This window comes from Chaetodon auriga, chromosome 7 (genome assembly GCF_051107435.1).
Source record: "Chaetodon auriga isolate fChaAug3 chromosome 7, fChaAug3.hap1, whole genome shotgun sequence".
Classification (NCBI taxonomy): Eukaryota; Metazoa; Chordata; class Actinopteri; order Chaetodontiformes; family Chaetodontidae; genus Chaetodon; species Chaetodon auriga.
In genome coordinates this window covers 28,793,534-28,808,341 of record NC_135080.1, presented here as the reverse complement: position 1 = coordinate 28,808,341, position 14,808 = coordinate 28,793,534, and the positions used below count along the sequence as shown (strand labels likewise).

At 41.6% G+C, this 14,808-nt stretch overlaps 1 protein-coding gene across 7 annotated transcripts in view; it reads right to left on the bottom strand.

The window, feature by feature from the left end:
* cuedc1b (CUE domain containing 1b) overlaps positions 1-13,266 on the bottom strand; it is an 85,943-nt gene extending 72,677 nt beyond the window's left edge. The window contains exons 1-2 of one of the 7 annotated variants that reach the window (XM_076734835.1): positions 13,120-13,266; positions 10,994-11,012 (exon numbers count right to left, since the gene is read on the bottom strand). The gene's annotated coding sequence lies outside the window, so the exon portion shown is untranslated. Of the gene's footprint in view, positions 1-40; positions 10,161-10,993; positions 11,013-13,119 lie in introns of those variants that run through there. The other 6 variants (XM_076734833.1, XM_076734834.1, XM_076734839.1 and 3 more) reach the window with 6 other exon arrangements.
* Positions 13,267-14,808: the final 1,542 nt, after the last annotated feature.

The window sequence follows — 14,808 nt, the reverse complement described above, 5'->3', positions numbered from 1 at the left end:
AATAAATGCATTGGTGAATAAGTGAATTCTGCGTCCTTGCCTCTTTTACATAGTTGAAATCAAATGTTGCTGGGCCCGAATGGCCTCCTGGGTAGGATGCACATTCATGGGTCCAGCTTCTGGTTCGTCTGGTGGGGGGATATGCTGCTCTGGCAGTGGTATGGCGTGCCGGTGTGCCACATTGTGGAGGACGCCGCACGCCATCACAATGCGGCAAACCTTCTCGGGACTGTACAGCAGCATACCCCCAGTCCTGTCCAGGCAGCGCCACCGTCCCTTCAGCAGACAACTGTCCTCTCAACGACTGACCGAGTGCGGGAATGGAGGTCATTGTACCTCCGCTCTTGGTCAGTTTAAAGGGTTTGTGAGAGGGGTCATCAGCCAGCTCTTAAGTGGGTAGCCATGGTTCTCTGGGGTCAATTGAAAGCAGACAAAGTAAACTGGATTTACAGTTTCCATTCGTTAATTTTATACACTACTTACATGGATCACACACTATTGTTGCAAATTAGTGCAGAAGTGCGCCGGGGAAAAGGTGAGGCTGATTAAGACATTTCACACTTTACGCACAGGGTTATTAACATGAGTACTTTGCACACAGAGACAATCAGGGGCTTGTTAGAAAGATCTTAAGCTGTGGTTTACCCAGCAAGAAACAGCAAGTCACTAACTTTAACCACTGACTAGTAATGATGCTGCGAAGATGGGATAGAATTTGGGGGCGCAGATGCTGAATGCACATCACAGGGATTAATATTAGGACGAGTAGTCTGTAGTCTGTTCCCAACCATGCTGTTACTGTTAACATGTATGAATTGTGCGTTGAACCAGGACACCTTGCCACAATGTTGGTTAATGTGTGTGGTCAGCACCTTTATGTGCACAGGCAGCGCATGGCTCCTCGCTGTGTTGCGCTCCAAGGCCGGCCGCAGCTCTGCACACAGTTCTGGGAGGATTGCCCTCGGAAACCTAAAGCGGCTGATGAGCCAGTAAATCCTCTCTGTCTCTGAACACATGCTCTCTTCGTATTGCACCATTTGCAATGTCTTCTAATACTGCTAAAGCAGCCATTGTTTTTAACGGTATTATTTGCACTACTTTGCGCATGCTTTTATATCCACTCATGTAACTGCATATATGTGGGTGTGTTAATTGTTCATCAGTGTTAATTGTTCATGTGTCTCTGATGTGCCGCCGAAGGATCAACAGCTGTAGAAACATGTGTACGCCAGCCATGACGCTGGCGTGAGGCACCACACATTTCCACGGTCATTTCACTCTTGATACATCTGAACTTTGCCGTGAAAAAGAGCGTACGCCACATTTTTGTGTGTACACACCCTTTGTACATGAGGCCCCTGTTCTGGGAGATACAGTGAGAATGCAAGGGGTGAGAAGCAATGGGTGAAGACAATTAATAATACGTAGATGAAAGCATGCAGACTGAGAAACATTGTTGACATGTGGTTAAAAAGACAATGTGCTATCCAGCATGACAGCCAGACTCTTAACCTAAGAAGAGGGAGAAACTAAGGAATTGTCTATAGTCAGAGAAAAGCTGTTTAGATCAGATTTAGCCAAAGACAATTAAGTGAGGAGAACCTCAGAACGATTTAATTTCCAGTAAGCAGAAAGGGAAGAGAAACGGAATGCCAAATTTTCTAATAATACATCCAAGGGTAAAAGGTACAATAAAGACATGGGGACCCAAAACAGAACCCTGGGGAACACTGCTGGTAACTGGAAAGGATTCTGCAAGAGGGATGTCAATGAGGAATGGTTATCTCTCTAGGAAGATGTTTTGAGATGGCACTGAAGGTGGCACTCAGATCAACACTTCAGATTAACACCTCACTGGAGACATGTCACATGTCACGTGCCAGCCTGCTTCAACTTCAACCATCATTCCTGTTCCCAAGAAGCCAAGGACCACAGGACTTAACGACTTCAGACCCGTCGCCCTGACCTCTGTGGTCATGAAGTCCTTTGAGTGCGTTGTGCTCTCACACCTCAAAGACATCACTGACCCTCTCCTGGACCCCCTGCAGTTTGCCTACAGAGCCAACAGGTCTATAGACAATGCAGTCAACTTGGCCCTCCACTTCATCCTCCAGCACCTGGACTCCGCAGGAACCTATGCTAGGATCCTGTTTGTGCATTTCAGCTCTGCCTTCAACACCATCATCCCAACTCTGCTTCAGGAGAAGCTCTCCCAGCGGAGCGTGCCTGACTCCACCTGCAGGTGGATTTCAGACTTCCTGTCTGACAGGAAACAGTGTGTGAAGCTGAAACACGTCTCCAACGCAAAGACCATCAGCACCGGATCCCCCCAGGACTGCGTTCTTTCTCCTCTGCTCTTCTCCCTGTGTACAAACAGCTGCACCTCCAGTCACCAGTCCGTCAAGCTCCTGAAGTTTGCGGATGACACCACCCTCATCGGACTCATCTCTGATGGTGATGAGTCTGCACAGGTGGGTGGTTGACCATCTGGTGACCTGGTGCAACCAGAACAACCTAGAGCTCAACGCTCTAAAGACAGTGGAGATGGTTGTGGACAACAGGAAGAACTCAGCCCCACCTGCCCCCATCACCCTCTGTGACTCCACTATTGACAGTGTGGAGTGTTTCCGCTTCCTGGGAACTATCATCTCCCAGGCGGCGCCAAGGACAAGGGAGCGTGCAGCGTGTCATTCGGTCTGCAGAGAAGGTGATTGGCTGCAATCTCCCATCTCTCCAGGACCCTGAGGCGTGCAGAAAAGATTGTAGCTGATCCCTCTCACCCCGGACACAAACTCTTTGAGACACTCCCCTTTGGCAGGAGGCCACGGTCCATCAGGACCAAAACCTCACGCCACAAGAACAGTTTTTTCCCGTCTGCTGTCAGCCTTATCAACAAGGCCCGGAACCCCCCCCCCCCCGACACTCTTCACACTCCATCTCTGCCTCATCTTCTCACACTGACATAGATACAACTCTCGACTTCCTTCTGAAAAAACAGATTGTGTTTCCAGAAAAAACAAACAAACAGAAAACAGACTTGTGTATATATATTTATATTGTTATATTTTGTATTCTTATTTTTAGTAGATGTGTCATACACCAACTTCACCACAACAAATTCCTCATATGTGTAAAATCGTACTTGGCAATAAAGCTTTTTCTGATTTCTGATTTCTGAAGAAGGACAAGTATGGTTAAAGGCCCAGAGTCAGATGCCATCAACAACTCATTGCAGAATTTCACTATGGGTGAAAACAAACAAATTGTTGTCAGTTGACTCAGCATGTACCTAAGCAGCAACTGCTCTAGTACATTACAGAGAAATGGTAAATTTGGGAAAACTGCTAAAATTATTCAAATTCTTAGACCCACATTTGAGTCAAATATAACAAATTAAACTATCTTTAAATTATCTTTCAGTATCTCAGTAGAGGTCGCCCTTGCTTATTCGTTAATATACGCATGTCTAATAACCCGATGGTAACACGGTTTTCACGATTTTGGCACTAGCCAAGCTAGCTAGGTTAGCTAGTATGCTGTGGTCAGCAATCCATCTTGATTTTGAGGGACGAGGACTAGAAGACCAGAAGTACTGTATTAGTTCTGTGTTACTGAAACTGAAACTTTATCAGAATCCAGGCCGAATATATTTCTAACGGCAGAGGCAATATTCAGGTGAAGATGCAACATTGATGTTGGCACGAAAAAAAAAAGTGTTACTAGCAAGTATGATAGAAAGAGCAATCCAGGCAAACATATCCATACAAGCAGCCTATTAATCCACATTATTGGCAGTGTTGTACCAAATGGACGCTCAGAAGTAGGTATGGCACAGCAATGGCAGCGTGGGGAAAGGAGGAACCCAACAGCCAGTCACGAAGCAGAATAATAGCAGCTGGGGGAGGCAAGGACAATAATCCACAGGACAATAAAAGATACACACCCCTGAAAAAAACAAAACAACTGTCATCTTCGAGCACTTTGGTACCAAGGTCGTGGACCCAACCACTAACAAGAAAGTTGTGTGCCTCCATACTTTTGTATGTTTTCGTTTGTTTTCTAGAGTAAACCAACGTCTGGATGACCAAGGCAGTTGATCATATGTACTGCCTCAATAGCAAGCAAATCTTTGAGGTTAGTTGAAAGATCACTCCTCTTCATAACATATGAGTCACATCTAACTTAAGTTCTGATATTCTGTGTGTACCTTTCTCTCATAATTTCATATAAACAAGCACAGTAAGAACTTTCCTTCATCTCATCCATTGCAGTTTTAACTTCCACCTGAATTTAACATCATGTGACCACAAACAACCTACAAGAACAAAATTCTGTATTTAAAATCTCAAAGTCAAATTTAGTTAAAAAAAAAAAAAAAAACTACACAGGCCGCGAAACACTGAAAGTCCTTAAATGAATCTTATGATAATAAGCTATACAGAGAGCATCAAGAGCCACCGTTGCTCAACGCATTGAACAGGGAAGGCAAGATACCTCTACGCACTGACTATTGAACAGCTCTCACAAATGAATCTCTGATGTCTGTCATTTCTCTCACCCCTCCCCTGATTTAGTAAATCAAAGTATTTTAAGTGTATTTAATGATGATAAAATTACTGTCTCTGTAAATGGGGACTGGTGGTTTTGGCAAGAGCAATTTGCGGCTGCTTCTGGTTAAACAAAGATGATCTCACTCTTCACATAGATATCTCTGTAGGGATCCTTTCCATAATGTAGTCAGACACTTAGATTAAAAACTTGAGCCTGTCAGTAGCAAAAAAAAAAAGCACTATTAGTGGATGTACACTGACGGCATGCCTGGATGGATTACATGGCTCTTTCGCTCAAATGTGGTCTAGGCGATGTAGTCCAGTGTGTTCCTCTGCACACAGCTATCTGGTTAGTTACCAATTAATGGCTGTTGGCTATTGAAAGCAAAATTAACCTAATTTAACATCCTTAATTATGACATTTCATATTCTTAAAATAGAGATCATAACTGACAGAAGACAAGGAATGTTTATGTGTAGGTGTATGTAAATTTCCAACTTCAACTGTCTGAAAAGTGAATAAACTGTCATTCAGTATAACTGATATAAGTCTCACAAAAAACTATTTTAAAAATCTACAAAAAACTAATAAAAATGTTTAAATAAAAAGAATAACAAATTAACATCTTTAGCATAATTGTTTCAGTGGTTTGCACAACATATAAAAGTATTCATATGGTATTATTTCCAAAAAATCCTGCAATATGTACCATATTTTGTCACATATAGCAGACTCTCTGGGGAAGACCTGGTCTGATTAGGAGGGACGGCACCCATCCCACTTTGGACAGAGCAGCTTTCATATCTAGAAATCTGACTGATTTTATTTATGGACCAAACCCCTGACAACACAGAGTTGAGACCAGGAGGCAGAGCTGCAGTCCTACATGCTTCTCTGCTTCCATTAGAGCAGTTACCCACCCAACACTCCATAGAGACTGTGTCTGCCCCCGACCACGTAAAGTAAGTAAACCAAAAGTATATATCACAAGGGTTGGAGGTAACAGATGCGTCACTCATATGTTGAGGGCCTTAGACCATTTTTTACGGGGCCAACAGGGTCTTATTCAGCACCTAGAACAGGTAGGCTTTAAAACAGCATCAGGTTACTAAAATGTTAGATCGGCTTCATTATGATATCAGATAATAATGAATGAAATTAACCCGTCATTGTAATAAATTCTCTATTGCGCTCTTCACAGATTCAGTCACCAGAAGCTATAGCTGTGAACGCAGTGCAGAAGAGCAAAGCACGCCACTTCTTCAAAACCTGCAAGGATCCTGCTGTGTGGGTATTCTCCAACTTCATGCGTGACTGCTTGACCCACTTGAGCAACCTCTCTCTTAAGCCTGGTTTATGCTTCTGCGTCGCGTCAACGCAGACCCCTACGTGGACCCTACGCCGTAGCCTGACGCGCACCTCCAAAAAATCCTGACTACGCGTCGCATCGACGCGTCGTGACGTGAACATCGAGGACTGTGATTGGTCCGCTCAGAACGTAATTTTCGGTTCAGTCGCAGCCCTATGGTCGCAGCACAACAACACCGCCATTTTCAAAGTTTCTGTGGTGAGAGCTACAAGAAAAAATGGACCAAGCCGAAGAAAGAATTATCGAGGAGGTACGCAAGTACGACCACCTCTACAACTCCTCTTCGCAGCAGTATAAAGACTGCCAAATGGCCAACAATTTGTGGAGGGAAATCTCGCGAAACACGGGGATCCGACAAGAGCCCCCCGAAACCATACAAAGACACAGCCACACCCCCCTAGCGGCTTGGCGGTGAATTGCGGAGCAACACATTCCCTCGACGCAGAACTATGAATGCTCAGTGACGGCGTCGGGCGACGCAGAAGCATAAACTAGGCTTTACACTTAAGGCCTCAACAGTGACACTGGTGGAACTGCATGGCTGCCTTACCTCTACTCAGTCAGTGGTGGAAAAATACAAAACCAGGAGAGAAACAGATGCATTGTACGAAGCTTTAAGTTGTCATGTAATACCTGTCTTAAATTAAATGTACCAATAGGCCACAGGCCTGGACCAAAACTGGCAGCCTGCATGGACCAGCCAGAGTGCAGTGAGAAAACTTAAGTTCTGCGTGGACAGCAAAGGCTCGCCTACTTGATAGACTGTGTGAGAACCTGCAGAACCAATTTGCTGACATGAGCTCCAGCGTTCTCTGTGCAACAAAGTTGGAGGATCTAAAGTGCTGGCCTGATGCAGGACACTCTGAAGGTACTGTTTGGCCTCAGTCAACAATTAAATAATCTACTTATTTTGCAGAGCCATGTATGTAACTAAACATTGATAGCATTATTTCTTTATCTTTCATCAGAGATTAGGGAGGCAGAAGTAGATGAACTAACAAGACATTTCAAGCAAGTACTTCTGTCCTTGGGAGTGACAACTGATCTCATCCCAGACCAGTGGACCATTCTGAAAAACAGGTTGTACCAAAAGGGTGACAGTCTCCATTCCACAACGTGGCCTGAGATAAATTGAATGCTGCACCACCAGTGCCCTGACTTCCTCAGCTTGGTGGATCTTGTCCTCACTCTTCCAGCTTCCACTGCTGAGTGCCAGAGAGGATTTAATGTGATGAAACTTGTGGAAAATGACTGGAGGTCAACTCCCTCAATTGAGGACCCCACCTCTGCCATCCAGCTTTGGCACCAAGACAGCACTAGATCCAGGCGGCCTGATTTCATGGAGAGCAGGAGGGGACAGGAAACAAAACCGGTGTCAGAATCTCATTCTGATTCAGATGCAGATGAGGGATGAACATAATGAATTTTAATAAACATTTTATATGTGATGTGTGGATTTTAAAAAAAAACAAAAAAAAACAAGACAAATTACAAATTACACAAGTACACTTGCAAAATGGTGGCTGGTAGAATTTAGAATCCACCAGAAGAAAAAATTAATTTCCAGCACTGGACAACACGCAGCAAATGACCCACAGGTGGGAGTCGAACCTGTAGCCACTGCAGAGGACTGACAGCCTCATGCACACTCTACCAACTGAGCTATAGGAGCACCCCCCTCCTCCACCTGGTTAATTCAGCTATCGACATGGCTCACACGTTGCCCCATTTTTTCAACGGACTGTTACAGTTCGAAGGAGGTCATAGCCAATCCAATAACCATCAACTTCTTGTTCTTCCAACTGAGCGTTTTTAATTTGGACAGCATTGTAACACTGTCCTCCTTGACAATTTGGGTTTGGGGTTAGCATTAGCATTAGCCTCACTGAGGCTGTTGAGGAAATTCTGCTCTATATCTTTGTTTCTCCCCTTAAAGAAACTTAATTTTCTCCTTTTGAGTGTGGTGACTCATTTCGGCATTAAAAGTCAATCTCACACCACTTTCAAATCAATAATTTTAAGGAGAGTGGAATTACTCTGACTATACTCTGAGAAGCTCTAACACAAGTTCTCAGCTAACGACTCTGCATCTGTCTGGAAAGGGCTCAGGCAGATCACCAACTACAAGCCTAAAGCCCCCCACTCCATCAACGACCAACACCTAGCCAATGACCTGAACGTTTTCTACTGCCGCTTTGAAAGACAAAGGGACAGTCCAGCAACCATCCCCCACAACACCTCCCAACAGCTCCAGCTCCAGTCACCTCCACCAATGCCCACCTTAAAGGTCCTCCCTCCCCCTCCCCACCCACCTCAGTGACAACGCTTTCCATCCATGAGAGGGACATCAACAAACTCGTCAGGAGACAGAACCCTCGGAAAGCAGCTAGACCAGATTCTGTCTCCCCACCCGCCTTGAAGCACTGCGCGGATCAGCTGTCACCAGTGTTCACAGACATTTTTAACACTTCACGGGAGACATGTCATGTGCCAACCTGCTTCAAGTCTTCAACCATCATCCCTGTTCCCAAGAAGCCAAGGACCACAGGACTCAACGACTTCAGACCTGTCGCCTTGACCTCTGTGGTCATGAAATCCTTTGAGCGCCTTGTGCTCTCACACCTCAAGGACATCACCGACCCCCTGCAGTTTGCCTACAGAGCCAACAGGTCTGCAGACGATGCAGTCAACTTGGCCCTCCACTTCACCCTCCAGCACCTGGACTCCGCAGGAACCTATGCTAGGATCCTGTTTGTGGATTTCAGCTATGCAGAACCATCATCCCAACTCTGCTCAGGAGAAACTCTCCCAGCTGAGCGTGCCTGACTCCACCTGCAGGTGGATTACAGACTTCCTGTCTGACAGGTGACAGGTGACAGGCAGTGCGTGAAGCTGAGGAAACACGTCCCCGACTCAAAGACCATCAGCACTGGAACCCCCCATGGCTGCGTTCTTTCTCCTCTGCTCTTCTCCCTGTATACAAACAGCTGCACCTTCAGTCACCAGTCCGTCAAGCTCCTGAAGTTTGCGGACGACACCACCCTCATCGGACCCATCTCTGATGGCGACAAGTCCGCTTACAGGTGGGAGGTTGACCATCTGGTGACATCTGGTGAACAACTTAGAGCTCAACGCTCTAAAGACAGTGGAGATGGTTGTGGACTACAAGAAGAACTCAGCGCCACCTGCCCCCATCACCCTCTGTGACTCCACTATTGACACTGTTGAGTCTTTCCGTTTCCTGGGAACTATCTGGGAACTGGGAACTGTGCAATAATCATGCTGTCAGCATCTTGATATGCCACACCTGTGAGGTGGGATGGATTATCTCGGCAAAGGAGAAGTGCTCACTAACAAAGATTTAGACAGATTTGTGAACAATATTTGAGACAGAATGGTCTTTTGTGTATATAGAAAATGCTTTAGATCTTTGAGTTCAGCTCATGAAAAATGGGAGCAAAAACAAAAGTGTTGCGTTTATATTTTTGTTCAGTGTAGTAAGAATCATTGTTTTGAAATATAATATTTAGGATAAATTAATCCTATGTAATTTGTTTCTAAGTATACATTTTTTTCTTACTCATGTAAAATGGCTGCCATGATACAATTTTGTTCACCATCTTGGAAACAAATGAAGACTTAGTTAAATAAAACAGACATGATTACAACAAACACTAAAGTTAAAACCATAAGTAAATTTCTGGCAGGCTTCACAACTGTGTTTTTAATTATACTTTTAGTGGAATGTTTAGATTTTGCACATTTACATTTCATCCCTGGTTGGGTTGCCCAGGTGAGGGTGTTTGATGATCAAAGACCCGAAACACCCAAGGACGCCAGGTTCATCACTGATGATGCGTCCAAGCCGCACTATCTCCATGTAGATGGTGTTTCTCTAAACTAAGTCACACGTTATGAGCAAAAAATCTCCAATGTATCAGCTGGGTTGTGCAGACTTGCAGTAATAGTTACAAACTCTAATAAACTAATCTTAAGAGTTTTGTCCAACTGAAAATAAATTACTTTTAGAGCAGAGTGTTCATGCAAAATGACAAATTCCAATTCATCTCTAATCTCATATAAATGCACAAAACGATCAATGATTGACAGATATCATTTTAATCATCTACCTGATATATGGGTCAATGACGTGACGCTTATTTTTTTGTGTCCATGTGATTTGCTTAGATTTAAAAAGGTTAAAATTTTTAAATTAACTTACACATTACTTGCATACATTCCTTTTATTGAAGACCTCGTCTAAAATATATGGTTTTAATATATTTTGAGAGAATATTTGGGGGATAATGGCAAAAATGTCATGTGGTGTAACCCTAAAAACTTAGTACCAAATAGTTTAACTTGCTTAAAAAGGTTAAAATTTTCAAAAAAGCATGCTATCAACTAGTTTGGCATAATCTTACACTAGATTTATTTAATAGTAAATAAAAATAATAAAACACAGTTGTGCAGAATATTATATTTTATTTGGGGAATTTTGTCCATCAAGTCAAAATCCTGAAGTGTCAAGGTGGTGTAACCACCATTCAAGGAGCTATTTTGGTAATATGATGCAATGTGACAGGAAATGACATTACAGAGAAGGACCCCTGATGAGACTAACTGCCATGTGCCAAGGTTAGTAACTCTCTTTCAAATTTGAGATAATTTTACATTTTTGGGGTACAGTCAGGTATGCTTATGTTTACATGTCAAATGGCATGACCTCAGAAAAACATTTATTAATCTTCATAATTATAAAAATGAGTATTTACTTTAAAAATTATGTTTGAAATATTCATAAAAAGGCCGTGTGTATACATATGTGTTCATAACAATGCCTGTCAAATTTGATTTTAAATTGAAATGTCAAAGGGTGTAACCGGTTACACCATTTGACTCCTATTACAAACCTCTCTGTTAGAGGTCAATTTTATCAAATATCAGTAGTTTATGATGCTGATTTATGGTATAATATAAACTACTTACTATGTGGAACTATTTTTAAGTGTAAAGTATTAATTATTGATTTAATAATGAAGCAGGTAGCAGTAGGTGTACAGTGACACTTACCTTTGAACATGAACAGCAGCTTTAAAAAGACAAAACTTCAATAATTCAGTGATAGGATAAATGTTAGTCAAAAATTAAAAACTACATCTGTAAAACACAATTTATTAAATTTCTGCTATTTCATAATTAATACAACATAATAGAGCCTCTTTCCCCCCAACATATGCCACTTTCAAGCAAAGAAAGTGGCTCGACACAGAGCACACATGAATGCTGATCCTGCTGCAAGGGCCAATTACCTTGCCAAAAGACATGAAAGGTAGTTCTCTCTCTCTCTCTCTCTCTCTCTCTCTCTCTCTCTCTCTCTCAGTATTTTTCATGAAAATATTATAATACACAGAAAAAATAATGTGGAATATGAAGTAACCCATTTTCTTACATAATTTGTCAAAGATTATTTAGAACACAAAGGATGATTACAGTATATGTCCCACTCAATGTATTTAAAAAAGCCTAAAATTTAAATTTGGAGGTAATCCTTATAAAATCTATTTTCATGTGAGATTTTAAAATCAGGTAATTATTTTTATGGCTGCATTTATATGCATTCTAGGTGGATTAAATAATTATATAATAATAAAAATAATTAAAATCTAGTATTCTTTTTCGGTTACACCGTTTGACATTCTGTGTGATCTTTGTAAAAAATGGTATAAATGTGATTTCAAATGACATGAAACCAACATGAACATAAAATATACATTTTGACAGACCTGATGAATGCTTTTAAAACAGAATATTAAAAAGTTTTTGAATTTCTCATCTTGCCAACCCTTATTTGTCACTGACCCATATAGCTTTGAAAAAAATTCACCTTGTTTTTTTCTTTACCTGACATAAATTAGCTTAACTTCAGGAAGATGAGGACAGCCGATTAACTTTATGGTATCCTGCAATAAGCATAACTTGTTTTGATGAGAATCAAATGAAACACTACCAAATGAAAATAACAGTGAAACAAGAAGCAAAAATTATTGAATGAAAAAAGGATTTCCTTGGCTAATTTCATGAGGAATAGCAGTTCTTGCTTTGTTGCCGGGAGACTCCAGAATAGATTTGAGGAGACAAACCTCATTTAATGAGTCCTTTTATTCAGCAATGTTTGTTCACAGACCCTGGTTGTGGCAAATGACTGCAATCTGTGGTATTATGTTAAAGAACAAAAATTCTTTTTTTCTAGTTCCATCACTTGCCATGTTTGTTTGTGCATATAACTAATAACAACAAAAATACTTTTACATATTTATAATTTATGAGCAATATGAATTCAATATAAATTACATTGTGTATATGGTGATATAAATTTACTAAGATTTGCACTGCACATTTAAAGCGTAACATATGGATGCGGGGTTCCTGCAATTTACTATTATGGGCAAAAGAGGAAAATGATTGTCTGAAAACATGTCTTGTTTGCTAAAGTTTTCCGTTCATACACAAGCACACACATTTTAGAAACGTACGTTTCATCATCTACATGTATTTGTCAATAAGGACGATTTAAATAGACATTTTTATACATGTAGCATGAAGTTACAAAACACTACATGGCGTTCTTCTACGCATGTGCTCTTACCGGGCATCGGATATGCAATAGGTCATTGACGTTACTCTTTTGCCACTAGCCAACTCAGAACTCGACTCAGCTGTCAAATGTTAATCTAAATATCGTCGCCCGAACAAATCCTAAAATATTATGATCATATTGATCTTATGCTACAATAGTTAATGTTACCTGCGACCTTTATTTAAACAAGCTTTATCGGCGATATATTAGCTGTTACAGCTAACTAATCGCATCAGGGCACATAGGTAAGGTCTTCCGGGCAGGGAATTGTCTCTACTAGGCCTCGGTCTGAGACTCTCAGTCATAGGATCCAACCTAATTTACTTCTGTCTAACTATGTCATCGAATTTAAGCCACGAATGTTTAGAATTGTCCTCATTTCCAGTGTTAGAAATGCATATTACTAAGAACATTTTTCCATCGCCATGTTGGTGTTTACAAATAGGAGTGGGAAACTAAGCTCCATATTTACACCCAATCCACTTAGTTAAAACAGTGTGTTTTAAAACAAGTCCTTCGTGCTGGAAAAAACAACGGAGTAATGCTAGCTTCAACTTACTCGTGGAGAGAGGCGCACACGATCCAGTCGAACACAGAAGATGAACAGCGTGCTAAAGTGTCGAGAAAAAATACAGCTGGTGGAGTTCAACCATTGCAATTGAAAACAGAATACTTTTTTTTTTTTTTTTTTTCTTCTTCTTCTTCTTCTTCTTCTTCTTCTTCTTCTTCTAGGTTTTGCGACAGCTGGCATCGATAATGTTACATTACTGCCACCTTCAGGTTCTTTAGCCATTTTAAGAGGAGATAATGTAGCATCCCCCTTGAGCCGTCTCTGCAAACCAGTCGTCCTTAGAAAACGAAATATTCATTTCCTCCCTTGCTCATTGTTCCCACAGTCCAATATACTTTTAACACGGTCCTCCACCCGCCCTATTTTCCGTAACTGTGTCATAATTTCTTGTCTGTCAAGATAAGTCTTTATTTATCCCACACCAGGGAAATTAGGTCGTTACAGTCAGCAAGTATTACAAAAAGGAAAAGCAGAGGAGCAATAGTTTAATTAATTTACATTTTTTTAAAAAAGTGGAGAGGATACAGAATAGAAAAAACAACTATGTACATGATTATAAAAATACTAAATGCCATAAAAATCCTACTGCCATAGAAAGTACTATTGCCAATATTCTTGTGAGGAAAAAAAGTACTAATCTCATATGTTGTACTGCACTTGAGAAATACTATTGCACTTGAGAAATACAATATACAGTTTAAAAAAAAAAAAAAAAAAAAAAAAGTCTGTTGCCAATACGGACAATAAATAGTTATTGCGCTGTTGTTTAGAGAAATATGCTTAGAACTTAGAAATTGCACCATCAAATGGATAATGTGAGCATATATTAGCATTGATAACACTACTGCAAAACAAAGTGGGTTTTGATGTAGAATTGGGGAAAGACAGCATCAACCCAGTGCTACATTACATGATGCTGGTGTTAAACAGTCTGACAGCCATTGGGATGAAGGACCTGCAGTAGCATTCTTTCTTACATACTGGATGCAGCAGTCTGCAACTGAAGGAGCTGCAGAACACCAAACTCCTTATCATATACTCCCATTTCTTTTGCTACTTGATGTCCTATCCATCCAAAACTTTCTTTATGTCTTCTGCCCTTCTCCCAACACATGGGCAGCACCCTTTTTGTAGGATGGCTGTCTCCATGCCCTCTTACTTTGATCCAGAAATTGGCCATCAGATGCTTCCACCGTAGCCATATTGGCATTTTCCCTGCTAAACCTTAAGTATACACTCTGTTCTAACTGCTCCTAAACATAATCTTAGAGCCCGAGCTTGCATGGTATCTAGGACTACTAGTACAGATTTTTCTGGCTGACCCATATACAATACATCCATAATGTAATTGTGATCTTAGCCAATCACTAAGGCATAAATATAAATAAATGTGTTTCAATGACCCAAAGTCAGCTGCCCATTCCAATCCTGCCAGACATCTCCTGATATTTATAATTTTCTTAATTTTCAATTTGAATTCATCCATCCATCTTCTCCCGCTTCATCCGGGGCCGGGTCGCAGGGACAGCAGTCTGATCAGGGACGCCCAAACCTCCCACTCCCCGGACACTTCCTCTAGCTCTTCCAGGGGGATCCCGAGGCATTCCCAGGCCAGCCGAGTGACATAGTCACTCCAGCGTGTCCTGGGTCTTCCTCGGGGCCTCCTCCCGGTGGGGC